Below are 11,674 nucleotides of genomic sequence, written 5' to 3'. Positions count from 1 at the left end.
CATTAACAGAAAATGTTCCCCTGGAAGGAGAATGGGTCCTGGAAGGGATAAAGAACACTGCCACACTTGGTTTTAACAGCTGGCCTATTAACAGAAGATATCCCCCAGTTATTGAGGGATGGGTCCTGAAAGAGAAAGCAAGCTGCCCCACCTGCTTGCAAGGGATAGTAATAGAATACGTATTTTCCCAACCCAAGACAGAACTTTGACACATTTTATTCTTAAAGACACTATGTCAGCTGCTTCCCATGCTATTATTTTTGTGTGGCTATTGACTTTACTTTCCTGTGTTTCATATCAAGTGATAACGTCAGGACTGGCAGCTAAATTTCCTTTGGTCTTCTTTAAAATGAATAAAGGTGGTATTCATCTCCCAATCCTGTGTTATCAAGGCACTACTGGACCAGAGTTTTATGTAAAAACTCTTGGACTGATGATTCTGGAGAAAAGCTCAGTCTTTCTATCCTTTTCCTACTTTTGGATGAAACCAGTTTCTAAGAGGTGGCATTTCGGTGACACTAACTGAAACACAGCGGGGTAATATTTCACCTCAGTGCCAAAGAATAATTGTGAGCAAGCTGACTAAAAGGTGTAAAGAGCTAAGAGCACTAATGGGATGAGGAAAGGAACTGGTCAGTGATGTCTCCTCAGTGATCCTCACCACTGCTCACAGGTTGTTTGAGATGTAGGAGCTTTTCAAATAAAAATGGCTTATTTGTTGTTCTGCATCACATTCAGGCAGATTATTGGAATAAGTACAGAGCATGAAATCTGAGTGTTCTTCAGTCATATCAGTCCAGGTTTTCCTTACTGAATTTCAGTGTTATCTTTTCCATGATATTGTTGTTGTTGATCAGGGCTGACATTCAGTACTCCCTGTTTCTTAGACATCTATATTGTTTTCTTCATCTTATATTGATTCTTTGGGAAATGATGCTGGGTTTTGATATATATTTAATCTACTATGACTTCAGTTTAATATTTAACTGTTGTTAATAGAAACATTTCTTTCATTGCTTGAAGCCTACAATGGACATCTTGGAGCTGGCTATTTTAGTGAATATTGCTGTTCTGAAGAAGAAATCTAATGTTTGTATTCAAAAATCTTTGTCTTAGCACCTTTTAGAAAGCTGTTTCAAAATACACCTGCTGAGAAAAACTTTACTTAACGGTGTTTTGAATTGTGCTAAGTTGAAGAGTACTGAAAGATTTTTTGTGAAACGTACTACAAGATTGTACTCTAGTGTTGCTGTTTCTCAGTTGGACTTTTGAATGTCATTTGCAAATCCCATTTCAGAATGAAATTATTTTTCTTCTTTTCTTTTACTAATACTTAGACATTTCACCTTGTATTTGAGTAGGGACTTCAAGCTGCTACATGTACTTATGTAACAAAAGCAGGGAAATTGTGTATTTTCAGGATGAAAAAGCTATATCTGTAAAAGTGCAAAACCAAACTTATTTTAAAAGAGAAAGAAGACACTAACTACCGTGTATCAAGATGTAAGTTTCAATTATCGCTTCATCATTCAAAACTCTCTGAAACTGAGCATTTGTTTATTTTCTTGAAGCTGTTACCAGGTAAAAATTCTTCCATCATCTATTTAAAAAATAATGCTTTCTGCTTATTATGTCCATCTCCTGTCTAAAACATCAACTTTTTTATATTTATGTACCATTTAGATGCGTGCTTATCCACTTCTTGAGCATAATAAGTTACAGACAAACACAGTGGGATGATTTGCCTTTCAATCTTCATTTAAGGAGATAAATTTACTTCTTGTAGCTTCTCAGTAGACATGTGATTTTTAATTTTTTTTTTATCTTGCACAAATACTGAAATTAAATCATCAAGGACTGCCACTGTTTAAATATATATGCACAGATTTTAAAAGGTAAGTATTTATTAATGCATTTTGAAATGAAGGGAAATATATAATGTTGTTTTATTTTGAAGGACTTATTAGTGATCTGAGGAAAAACCTGGGACATTGTAGACATCAGTGTGAAGCTTTTTGCATCCTAATAAAGATTACAGAGAGGAGCCAGATTTAAGAGCACTGGAACAAAGCATTGCTATATTTGTTTCAAGGTATTGAGTAAGATTTCTTTCAGCTGAGCTAATATTTTTGTTTCATCTTGAGCTCCACTGCAAATATTTTCATTATTTCTAGAACATAATTGTTATTTACATTTTGAGAAAAAATAATTGTATAGCTTTCTGAGAAATGAGCCTTTGTGACTTTCAAGATATCTAGATATCTACTAGTGGACGTACCACTTAGTAGTCATCTGTATAATGACTTTTCTCACAGTATGTTATCACTGACATATTCTGGCATTTCATACCAAAGTAATTTTAATTGAGTAGCTAAAATCTGAGGCTAAAAAAAATACTAGGTATCTATCCATTGCATACATGTGTTACTGTCAGCAAAATGGTAGATATCTGGAGAATTGCTTTATCTTGTGATTTTACTGATCTACTATTAAGAGAACAAATTAAATCAGCATATTTATATTATAAAATTTATGTCCAAAATAGTATCAAGATATTAAAGGCCCACTAACAGAGGAAAGAACATTTTTTCAATGGTATAAAGTCTTGCAAAATGGAAAATTGCTGTTTCCAATATGTGATCTGTGAAATTCAACCGTAAGAGAATTTATACGTGTATTTTTACAAATAAGATGTTTTCAGAAATAAATATTTATTAATCTTATGGTCTATGGAATCCTTGCCTGAGTGAGTGCACAAAGACTGAGTAGAAAATTTTGAAGTCTCTTTCAGTATCCAATATAAAGTTTTTCTATTTTGAGCACCCGTATCTCTATTCCAGCACAAAATGCTCTTGCAAATTCTCATACCAAACATGTAGTTTCACTATTTTTACCACCCTGTGTTTAGCCTTTAACTTAAAACAATTCTTTTCAAATCTCCATCACCCAGGATTGCCTTCTCTTCTGCCTTTCCTGATCTCTTCCAAATGCCCTTTATCCACTAGGTTCAGCAGCCAGCTCTGTTGCCTTCACCTGCAGAGACTCAGCTGCAGTGCGCTGTGAAAGCTCCTCCCACCCACAACAGTCAGCAGGAAATGCTGATGAAAAGGATTCTGCAGTCTCACTTATTCTGCATGTATAACCTGAGGAGTGATTCTTGTTGTTAAAAGTGTTGCTTTTATTTCAACAATATTTTCTTCTGAGGTCTCCTGGATAATCTGAAGTATTGCACTGTATACAAGGCTAAAAAGAATAGATAGTGGTGGTGGTTAGTTGTGAGTTTGGGTCTTGTGTGGGGTTGCTTTGAAAAAGACAGGAATTTTGCTTTCCAGTTTACATTTGTGTAAGTATATCCAAATTAAAGGATAACTGCAATTACACAAGTACTTCTAGATCTCAGTTTTCATATGTGACTACATCTGCTTGGGGTTGTCTATTTGGGTCTAGGTTTTCTGTACAAAATCACAGAATTATAGAATTGTTTAGGTTAGAAAAGACCTTCATGATAATTGAGTCCAATTGTTAAACCAGCACAATCAAGTCCAGCACTAAACCATATTCCAAATGCCACATCTATGTCTTTTAAATATTTCCAGGGATGGTGATTCCACTACTTTCCTGGACAGCCTGTTCTAATGCTTGACAGCCCTTCCAGTGAAGAATTATTTGTTATATCCAAATTAAACCTTCCCTTGTGAAACCTGAGGCTATTCCCTCTTTCTTGTTAGGGAGGAGAAGAGACATGTCACTGCAATCTTGTTTCACATAATTGTAGAGAGTGATAATGTCGTCTTGATTCTCTTTTACTCCAGAACTCTTAGCCACTGCTTCTGATTCTTGTGTTCCAGACCCTTCCACAACCTTCCTGCCCTTCTCTGGACACACTCCAGCACCTCAATATAGTGAGAGGCCCAGAACTGGACACGGAATTCAACGTGTGGCCTGGTAAAGGGGACAATCACTGCCCTGCTCCTGCTCACATCATTGCTGACCAGGATGCCCTTGGCCTTCCTGGTCACCTGGGCATATGCCGAATCATATTCGGCTGCTGTCACCAGCATCCCCAGGTCCTTTTCCACTGAGCCACTTTCCAGCCACTCTGCCCCAGCCTCTAGCACTGTCTGGGGTTGTTGTGACCCAGTTGCAGGACCCAGCACTTGACATTTTGAACCTCATATAATTGGCTTTGGCCCATTGATCCAACTGTCCAGATCCCTCTGCAGGGCCCATTGATCCAACCTGTCCAGATCCCTCTGCAGAGCCTTCCTACCCTCCATCAGATCAACACTCCTGCTCAATTTGGTGTCATCTGCGAACTGATAGAGGATACACTCCATCTGCTCACCCAGGTCATTGATAAAGCTATTATTCTTGATTGGCCCCACCATTGAGCTCTAGGGAAAACCACTTGTGACAAGACACCAACCAGATTTAACTCCATTTACCACCACTCCCTAAGCCTGTAAATCTAGCCAATTGTTTTCTTAAAAATGGTACACTTGTCCAAGCCATGAGCAGCCATTTTCTAGGAAAACGTAATTGGATATAGCATCAAAGATTTTACTGAAGTCCTGGCAGACAACATCCTTAACCATTCCCTCATCCACTAATGAGTTCTTGTAGATAGGTATCACATTTGTGAACTTCCAGTCAACTGGCACCTCTTCAGTCAGGACTGCTGGCAAATGATGAAAAATATCTTGGTGAGCACTTCTGCCAGTTTCCTCAGTACCCCTTGGTGAATCCCAGCTGCCCCCATAGAACAAGTGGTAGCAGGTCACTGACCATTTGCCTTTGGATTATGGGGGCTTCATTCTGTTCCCTGTCTTCCAGCTTATGGCGCTACTACCCAGAGATAACTGGTCTTGCTTTTAAAGACTGAGGCAAAGAAGGCATTAAGCACCTATGTCTTTTCCTCATTATTTGCTACTATGTTTCCTCTTGCATCCAAACAAGGATGGAGATTTTCCTTACTCCTCTTTTTGTCACTCATGTATTTATATAAACATTTTTATTGTCTTTTACTGCAGTAGCCAGATTAATTTCTGGTTGGGGGTTAGGCTTTCTAATTTTTTCCCTGAATAACCTAATGAAATCGTAGTAGTCTTGCCATCCAGTTCTTACAAAGGTTAAAAACTCTCCTATTTTTTCTGAGTTCCAGCCACAGCTCTCTGTTCAGCCAGAATACTTTTCCTCACCATTGCCTCATCCTTCAGTACATGGGAATGCCCTGCTTGTGTGCTTTTCATATTACTTTCATGAAGAATGCCCAGGCTTACTGGACTCCTCTGCCCCTCAGGACTACTTTCCAAGGGACTCTCCCAACCAGTCAGATAAAGCCTGTCCTTCCAAAGGCCAGGGTGGCAGGTCTGCTGACTCTTCTTACTTCTCTGAGAATCAAAAACTATCAGCTCATTATCCCAATGCCGAAGATGGCCTTCATCCATCACATCACGTACCACTCTTCCTTTGTTCAGAGATAGTCAAGTGGGCACCTCCCCTAGCTGCCTTACCAGCTGTCAGGAAGTTATCTTCCGAGCACTCCAGGAAGCTCTTAATCTGTTTGCTCTCTGCTGTCCTTTATTTCCAGCAGATATCTCATAACTCATAGCTCTCCATGGTGATGCTTCTCCCAGCTGCTTATAGAATAGTTCATCTGTTTCTTCATTATGGCTGAGTGGTCGATAAGAGACTTCCACCAGGATATCCATCTCATTGTCCTTCCCCTGATTCTTACCTATAATTTCTCAACTTTATGCACAAGTTACCTTACCATATTTCTGTGATGGCAGCTATGTCATAGTCCTCCTGCTGCACAATGGTTTCCAGCTCCTCCTGTCTGTTGTCCATACATATGTATCAGTGTAGATGCATTTCACCTGGGCTATTAATCCTGACACCTCTTTTGTGGGGACCCCCCTAATTCCTAGATGGAATTTCCTAATGATGGATAACACTTTTGCTACAGAATAATTGTTTGCTCCTAAGGTTTAATTTAATTGGCACAGAGCACAGATTTTATACTTATCTTCAGCTATGTGTCTCTACTTCAAAGGAAAATAGTTCACAGGAGTTGAAACCTGACAATCTGAAAGCATATTGAGAGAGCTCTGCAGATGAGTAATCTCACAGGCAGCAGCTGGGCTTATTCAATCAGCACTGTCATCTCTGATCTCATGCCTCACTTTCATCTGACAAAATTTCAGTTTTTTCCTGTTGTGATTTCCTGTGAACACTATTATTGTGAAATAGTTGTACAGTGCTTAAACATCTTGATCTTAGTGCAATAAAGCCTTGCTCCTTCTTGATCACCTTCTTGATCACCTGAAGCTTTGAGTTTTAGGTCCTTATGATCAGCTGTAGGCACTTTGAATTTGTGTGTTCTGTTCTGTACCTAAACCGTTTCTTTTTTCTCTGAGTGATGCATATAGCTACATTCTGCTGCAAGTATGGAAGTAATTCTTTGCTGTAACTATCAATGTAGAGTCACAAAAATCTTCCCAGTACATCATTTTGAACATTTATTTGATTTAATGATTGTTTATTCAAAATACCATTTCTCTTGTACCTAGAGATGATATGTATTTAGGTTCTCTTTGACTGCTTCCCTTTGAAATCAGTATCAGCAGGAGTGGCAAAATGAGGACAATCATTATCTAGATTTCTCTCTGCAGCCTGCTGTCTGATTGTAGAGAAAAGAAGTAAACATCCACTTAATTACCAAGTATATTACAGTTAAAGCTGTCTGGTAACTATAGTTATAAATAGATTCTACCATATAATTTCATTCATATTCATGACCCCTTTTGTTTGCTTATTGGTAAACACTTGGTTGTATAAATTTATAAATATTTGCAAGATACAACACTTTGGAAAAGAGCTTTCATGACCACTTAAGATTCACCTCTTTCTTCTCAATCAACTTCTGTTTATTTTTATGCTGTAAAATACTGGTGCTGAGGTAACCTTAAGTGTTATTATGCACAATTCTTGCAAGTCAAAAATGTAGCTCTAAAACTGTTACCACTCTCCCCCCTCCTATTTTAATGCTTCTTTATCTCCCTTACCTACTGCAAACAACCTTAAGAAATTTTACTCTAAGTCAGAAAATAAAAAACAAAGATCTGACTTGAACAAAGCATGTGATTGCCTTTTGTTTTTTAATCCATAATCTAAAATTTAAGGGTCATGTTACATAAAAAATGTCTTTGAGAAAATCACATGTTATGGGTTAATGAACTAAACAGTACAACCAAATTTAAAAAAAACCTACAATGTGGTTACACTCATCATCACAGATGTGATTCCTCAAGAACTCAAGGTCATAATAATATTACAACTCTTACACATTTCTCATTTGATATGAATCCTTTGGAGTTTGTCTGCATGGAAAAATTACTGCCTTAGTTTTTACTGCTATAGTTACATTGATCTAATTCTTCCTGCAAATGCTTATTTTAGAATAGATACCATGAGAGGGAGCTATAAATACAGTGGTATGATTGTGATAGTATTGTTCCCCATAGATCTTCTTTCTGGGTTAATCTTTGATGCAGAACATAATTTCTATAACCATTTCACAAAGACACAGAGGTTGTGGCTTACCAGAATAAAATTAGCACAGCTGGGAAACAGAACCGAAGTGCTGGTTTAATCATCACTGTTTCTATATATACCTAAGGACTACAGGTATGTTATTAAATTACATTGGCTGAGAAAATTCCCCATAAGTAGAATAAGTTTGTCTATGGAAGTAGGTTGTTAGAGATGTTACTTGCATCAGCTTGGTCCATGCTAGCTACCAATCTTCCCAAATAATTCTCAGCTGTAGTTCAGCTGTTAAAATGTCTCTTGGCACTTGTTCCTGCCCTTCAGCAACATCCAAGCAGGCACTCCACAAAACTATAATTCCATGCACTTCTTCATGCTGTTGTGTTGTTCTGCAGTTGCACTGGAGGGGCACTTAGAACATCATTCCACGTATTTACTCTCTTAGGAGTGCAGAGTGGGCTTTTGTTCTCACAGCCGGGTGAAGCTGCATGGGAAGGGATCCTCAGATTCAAGGAAATCATGCTGCAATTTCAGTCTATGAGACTTGCAGACTGGCTGCAGGTCTGGATGGGCACTTGAGTTTTTTCCAGCTTTTATCCTCTGTCCTGTCTCTTCCCTCAGTTCATTATTTGGGTGTTGTGATTTGTTATGTTGCGATTGCATATGTTGGGTAGCAGATGCATGCAATAGGGGTCAATGTGGTTAACTGGGGAGAGACAGTTTTCCTAAAACCATTTGTTGTGCTTTAATAGTGGCCAAATGCTGGGCAACCATGAAAGTCACTCACTTGCCCTCCCCTGCCACAGCAGGGCAGAGGAGAGAAAAAATTAATGAAGGCTTCATGAGTTGAGATGAGAACCAGAAGAAAACACTCCAAGGGCAAAACAGGCTCAACTAAGAGGTAAAAAGTGAATTTATTACTCGCAAAGTCAGAGGAAGATAATGAGAAGTAAAATAACCGTTAAAACCACCTTTTTTTCCCCTAACCCATCCCTCCTTCCCACTGACAGTGCAGGGAGAAAGGGGATAGGTGTTCTGGTAATTTTGTCACTCAGGGTTTTCTTCCACTGCTCTGGTAGAGGAGTCCTTCCCCATAGACCACGGGGTCCCTCCCACAGAAGACAGTTCTCCATTAACTTATCCAGTGTTGTTCTAATCCCATGAGCAGCAGTCTTGCCAAAACTGCTGTAACATGAGTCCCTCCCATGGGCACACAGTTCTCCCAAAACTTCTGAGGTGTGTATCACTCTTCCATGGGGTGCTGTCCTCCAAGGACAGGCTGCTCCAGCCTGAAAGCAGGGTCCTCTCTCCACCAGGTCTCCCACTGGATCACAGCCTCCACCATGCATCCATCCACTCCGGAATGGGCACCTTCCCCACAGGTTGTGGGTGGATCCCTACATCCCCCATAGATCCCCACGGGCTGCAGGGGCACAGCTGCTTCACCATGGTCTTCACCAGAGCCTGCAGAGAAATCTTATCTTTGGTGCCTGGAGCAGTTCCTCCCTCTCCTTCATTGCCCTTGGTGTTGCCATGTCAATTCCCTCACATGTTCTCACCTCCTCCTCTTCTGTGGTGAGGAAAAATCTGTGCCCCACTTTGTTTTGATTTTCTTCTTACATGCATTATGACAGAGGCATTACCATCATCTCTAAGAGTCCCAGTTTAAGCCAGCAGCATGTCCATCTTCAGAGCCATCAGGCATTGCCTCTTCTTGACATGGTGGAAGCTTCTAGCAGTTTCTCACAAAGCCACCTCTGTGGGCCCCCTGCTACCAAAAGCCAGGTTGTGCAAAATTAACACAGTATTTTTTTGTATCACAGTGATAGGAAAACAAACATTGCAAAAGAATGCCCATCTAGATATCATATCTATCACACAGACAGAGGAGAACAGCACTTTAGATTCTTAATATAGAGATGCAAGCAAAGTCTAACTCAACACCTACACAGCTGAAGTGTATAATACAGACAGGTTGAAACAGTGGAATCTAGAAACTGTTTAGGTGAATGTGGGTGGTGGGTGCCCAGGGCTCATCCAGAAAGTCTGTGTCAGAATACAATGAAGGTAGGTGTAGAACATGCTAGAACAGCTGGGAAGGGGCTGTGGTCTAGCAGAGCAAATGTACTTCATCGGGTGATCTGTGTTCCAAGCAGATAGTGTGGCAATGGAGAGAGGGGTGGTTGGATTAAATGGTCCATGTTATATGATCGGATCTAGAGGGAATACCAGTATAGATTTTGGGTTGGTTAGTTTGTTTCTTCTGGCATTTGATTTTGTTGTGGCTTTTTTTTTTTCTTTAAGTCAAAACAACTATAAAGCAAGAAGATATGTTAGTGCCACGTAGAGTGTGGGAGAAAACCCAGACCTATTTTTGAAACCTGCTTTGTGGGATGTGGTTAATGGAATACTGCTGCAATCCTCATGAATATTTTGATGGAAAAACAGTTAACTAGGTGGGGGCAGTGAAGTCAGGCAAGATTTACATGAGCTAAAGGACCCAATCCTGCAGTGAATCCTCCTTTTGAGGAGGATTTTTGAGGCAAAATAGTTTGCCTACATTCTTAGTCAGATGACTAAAATGCTCCAGGTAGATGTTTTCCACAACACTGAGCATGTTGAAGTCCAGCTTGTCCCTCGTAGTACTCTGTTTCAAAATCAGCAGGTCAAAAATGGCAGTGAGATCAGGTCCTAATCCAAACACGTCTTGTAGTTATTATTGGAATGGCTGTAAATTTAGGACAGAACCAATCAGAGTATATGCAATTCACTGATAGTCTAACAACAGCCTTCAGGATTTGTGACTGGAGGACCGTTCAGTTGCTGTAGGAATTCTGCGGGGACTTATGGCTGCAAAGAAGGAGAAAAAGGTCATGTCTTTTCAGTGGGTGTAGCAGTGTGCTCATTTAATCCTTGTGCAGGTGGGATTGTGCAATGCCTTCACACTAGCTTTGCTTGGCCTTGCTGATACTGTGGGTATGCACCAGTCATGGGTAGATGATCTGTATGATGGTCTCTGTGCCATCTGAAATAATCCTGCCTGCGATGGACTTTCTGACCACAAACTGTTTGCATGTTGATTGAGACAAGCAAGGGGAGTTTGTTTCATTTTTGTGACAGAGATGCAGGATACTTGAAAATACAAGTTCACACATACTAACAAAGCATGGTTTCCATAGTAGTCCTTTCCTCTTTAGGTCTTGGCATTCACAAGGGCAGAATCCATTTTTTTAAAATGAATTCAAATGGCAAGATGTTGAAGAACAGAAGAAAGGTGATGACTTTTGAGGTAGTAGTAGAGTAAGAAGAGTTAGTTTAAACTGTTAGGTATTTAACAAAGTCATATGCCATAGGAACACTGCTCTCAAAATTAATGAGGAGTCCAAAAGCTGATTAATGTCAGGATGAAGAAGAAACCACGGTGCATGAATCAATGTTTTGGTCTGCTTTGTGAGAAGGCTTCAGGAGTACCCGGTACCTCAGCAAATAGAAGCTGAAACTCCATGCATATCCTTTGGAAACACTGGCCACCTTCTGAGCGAGTACTTTTTTTCTGTCAAAGAACAGCCTGATGTTAGAGCTGTGGGCCTTTTCCAGTCACCAATGACTCTATAGATTTGGATTAGCATTTCTAATCAGAATGTTCTTCCAGCCAAACCTGAATACATGTTTTATGTTTAGTGTCTGAGTGCACCATAAATCTGTTAATGATTTAAACTGTTAAATGATTATAAGGGAAACACTGTAAATCAAAACTATGAAGTATTGGTCTTTTTTTAAAAAAAATATTTTGATACCTGGTCTTGTGAAAAATGTTTTTTCTAATGCAGAATATTTCTGGAAATTAATTGTAGATATCAGATATATGTGCACTTTGTTAATGTGACTCCTTTTTTTGGAGAAAAAGGAATGATTGATCATTGCTTCTGAAAAAGAAATTAACTTAGGTTCTTGCCTGGTAGCTCCCTCTGTTCAGTCTGAGATGTCGTCATTGAAATGTTATTATTCAGAACTGAGAAATATTGTGGAGACCTACTGCCTAAGGCAGTGAGGAAGTAGAATGAAGGCTGTTTAATTGAACCTGCTAACAATAACATTGACTATTCATGTGAAACAGAGGTGC

General features: G+C 39.5%; 1 long non-coding RNA gene across 1 annotated transcript; it reads left to right on the top strand.

Annotated features, from left to right (window-relative positions):
- Nucleotides 1-8,023: 8,023 nt before the first annotated feature.
- LOC147655609 (uncharacterized) lies at nucleotides 8,024-10,408 on the top strand. Its single transcript, XR_015289307.1, has 3 exons — nucleotides 8,024-8,112; nucleotides 8,304-8,452; nucleotides 8,868-10,408. It is a non-coding gene; the product is annotated as an uncharacterized LOC147655609 (long non-coding RNA).
- Nucleotides 10,409-11,674: the final 1,266 nt, after the last annotated feature.

Source organism: Cyanistes caeruleus, chromosome 1, assembly GCF_971803275.1.
Source record: "Cyanistes caeruleus chromosome 1, bCyaCae1.hap1.1, whole genome shotgun sequence".
NCBI lineage: Eukaryota > Metazoa > Chordata > Aves > Passeriformes > Paridae > Cyanistes > Cyanistes caeruleus.
This window is presented reverse-complemented; position numbering and strand designations above follow the sequence as displayed.